The sequence below is a fragment of the Nannospalax galili genome, unplaced genomic scaffold (assembly GCF_000622305.1).
Source record: "Nannospalax galili isolate Female #2095 unplaced genomic scaffold, S.galili_v1.0 scaffold1314, whole genome shotgun sequence".
In the NCBI taxonomy this organism is placed as follows: domain Eukaryota; kingdom Metazoa; phylum Chordata; class Mammalia; order Rodentia; family Spalacidae; genus Nannospalax; species Nannospalax galili.
In genome coordinates, this window is record NW_008333976.1 from 823909 (window position 1) to 827348 (window position 3440).

Sequence of the window (3440 nt, forward strand, 5' to 3'; positions counted from 1 at the left end):
ATAGTTAGCTTCAACTGTCAACCTGACACAAACCTAGAGTCCCCTGGGGAGAGGGGACCTCAACTGAAGAATTTCCAGAATCAGATTGACCCATGGCCATATCTGTGAGGTATTTTCTTAATTATACATTGATGTAGGAGAGCCTGGTTTGCTGTGGGTGGTGCCATCCCTAGGCAGGTGGCCTGGGCTCTGTAAGAAAGCTAGGCAAGCCAGTGGGAGCAAGTCAGTAAGCAGAGTTCCTCCATGGTCTCTGCTTCAGCTCTTGCTGCTCCTGCCTGACTTCCCTCAGTGATGGACAGTGACCTGAACGTGTAAGCCACATAAAGCCGTTCCTCTGCAAGTTGCTCTTGGTCACGGTGTTTATCACAGCCACAGAAAGCAAGCTAGGACAGACCCTAAGCCTTATTTCACAGTCAACAATGGGCAATCTGTCACCCCACACAGACCCGCCCAGCTTTACCTCAGGGTGGGAAATCACTAGCAACTAGCTACAACCACACTTTGAGAAACCTAGATGGAGGGGCACAGGGAATCTCAGCCCAAGGAGGCTGCACTCAGCAGAGTCTGCCCTGGACCTGGAGGAGGGACAGGGCTCAGAAGCCAGGGTACCATAGAGGGTGGGCTGCAGGGGACAGAAGGTAAACCCCACCTGATTCTGCAAACAGCTTTCGCGCTCCGTCAGGTGTGTCTGACCTTTTAACATTGCAAAACGATGTTGTCACCTACCAAGTGCCAGTTTCCTGTTGGGCTATCTTCACAGTTATCCAGGCTACAGATTGGATATGCCTGCTTCTAGAACCTTTCACGTTTCTTCAAGCAGAACTCTGACCCAGGCTGCTGACCCAGAAGATGAAATGAGAAAACAGAGGGACAGGAGAGTTCATCCGGGATGAATCCAAGTGGACCGTCATCAGAGACTCCTCCCTCTCCCAAAGTCTGCCAACATAGCCTCAGGGAAGTCTTTGGGGTGTAGGGTGGGGGAGAGGAACTTCTTCAGGTGGGCAGATACCATGGGTGAGGGGTGACAGCAGGCCTTTCTGTGACCCAGAGCTGATTGGTCACCTTGCTTTGGGACCAGGGCGTGACCTCCGGCCAACATCCAAGGGTAAATGTGTGCCTTCAGACATTTCTTTCCCAGGAAGTGATTAGCCAGCCAGACCTGTTGTCCTTCGAGGGGAGCAAATTACCCAGGCAGATGTAATTACCCATTCCCTCTGTTATTAGCGCCTGGCTAAGGAGATTGAAGCAATCCGCCTCGCTCCCCCATTTCAAAGCTTACTCACAAGACCGCATCCCTGATATTAAACACAATGAGACTTTTTTGAATTCAATTAAGCATTTGCCTACTGTGACTTTTATTCATTGCAAATTGTCTCAGTAAATAATCTTCATCAAAAGTCAGAACCAATCCCCATTAGTTGTTTAGATTAATTAATGGGTCCCCCTGGAGCCACCCAAATGAATTCAATTTGAACGTCAACAACTTGGAGATGGAGTTTCCCAGGCTAGCATTAAGAGAATATTAAACCTGCAATAAGTCACATTTAAAATGTTAATTCAGGGAAGCTCTCCATTTACAGCATTTAATTAAATCCTTAAATAAACGGCACGGGCTCAGGACCAGCTGGTTCTGCGTTTTCACTGCGGAGTGGAGCCTCAAAGTCATCGTGGGAAGTAATATTGAAGGCTCGGTGCAGATAACCAGGATATATAGAGTAATAAAATCTAATCTCGTTTCCAGCGGGGAGATTCGGTGTATGTACACAACCCGGGCTCAAATTGTAAGTTAATTACATTAACCCCGGTGTACTCCGGGATCCGAGCAGCCCAAGATGAAATTAGTCTTTTTCCTATCGTAAGATTCTTCTCAACTTCACTGTATTAATTTTTAGCCAAATACTTACTCATAAGGAAAATTGAAGTTAATGTAGCCAAAGATAAAGTAATGCAGCCTTAATATTCTGAAGGGATTATAGAGACCCATGGAAATACGCTCTGCAAATGTCACAGGCTTGGGGTGGATTTATGGTGTGGGGAGGGGGAAATGAAGATGCTGCGGGAGACCTTGTCCCTGCCCACCACCCTGCCCAGCCATGGTTAATGAAGGGCCTAATCTAGAAATTTCAATCTTTGGACCCACACAGTTTCATGAGGTCCATGGAGGGTGCTGAGGAGGGACCCAGGTCCCAGGAGAAGACTCATCTGACAAGAGAGGGCGTTGGCTGGGTGTCCAGCTGCAGGCTGACCTCTGCTGACTCCCGCCACCCTTGAATTTCCAGAGCTCAGCCTCTTTGATTTATTTTTTTTAAGACAGAGTCTCCCGGTAGCCCCAGCTGACCTGGAACTTGCTATGTAGACCAGGCTGGCCTCAAATCTCACAGAGATCCACTTAACTTCTGTGTCCCAAGTGCTGGGATTAAAGGTACGTACCACCACGCCTGATGAGCTCAGCCTCTTGGTGAGCTTGCCCTCTTAATCCCCCACCCCCCACACACCTGAGACTGCCTGCCATTCAGGATTCACAGGAAGAGGTCTGTCACTTCCCAACCCTTTCCTCAGGGGATCTAGAAGGACCCTTTGTCCTTAAGCATGCAGGAGCATTCCTTTGGGACCCACTGCACCAAGCTTCCACTGTCAAGCGATACACTAGGACAGACAATCCTCAATCCTGTCTTTGTGTGTGTGCCAGCCTCCAGGTCTTCCTCTGTCACTTTCCATGTTGTTTTTGATTTTGGAGACAGGGCCTCACTATGTAGCCCTGGCTGGCCTGGAACCCTCTATGTAGACCAGGCTGGCCTCAAACTCACAGAGATTCGCCTGCCTCTGCCTCCCAAGTGCTGGGATTAAAGGTGTGTGCCACCAAGCCTGGCTCACCTAACTTTTTGAGAGTCTTTCAAGTTTACTGATTCAGCTTAGCTGGTTGGCCAGTGAACCCCAGAGATCCACCTGTCTCCACCTCCCCAGGTCTTAGATTATAAGTACAAGCCACCATGCCTGGCTTTTTACATGGGTGCTAGGGCTCGAACTCAGGTCCTCATCCTTGCATGGCAATGTTCAGGGTCTGAAAAATTTCCTGAATTGACCACTTGGACACTGAGACTCAGGAGAACTTAACTGCTTTGTTGAAACTGACCAACCGGACTGGGATCGCAGGCAGGCTCGGGAGCTGCACTGTGACCCAGAGCCATGGAAATGCAGGGTTTTTAAGCACAAAAACCACAGAGCGGGGGATGTCTATAGAAACCATAAACAGATGTACCAGGAAAAGGTTTGAACAATCTAGGGCTGATTTCCAGAACCTTAAGCTATACAGCCATTGGCTAGCTTTCCTGGGGCAGAATATTCTTCCTCTTCCGCCCTGGACCATTTCCATAGAAACCATAAACGATGTACCAGGAAAGGGTTCGAACAATCTAGGGGATTTCCAGAGTCAGGCAGAG

The 3440-nt window shown here is 48.8% G+C and overlaps 1 long non-coding RNA gene across 1 annotated transcript in view; it reads left to right on the forward strand.

The window, feature by feature from the left end:
• LOC103730652 overlaps positions 1-1319 on the forward strand; it is a 9201-nt gene extending 7882 nt beyond the window's left edge. Inside the window, exon 3 of the long non-coding RNA XR_607106.1 lies at positions 761-1319. This is a non-coding gene — a long non-coding RNA (uncharacterized LOC103730652). The remainder of the gene's footprint in view (positions 1-760) is intronic.
• Positions 1320-3440: the final 2121 nt, after the last annotated feature.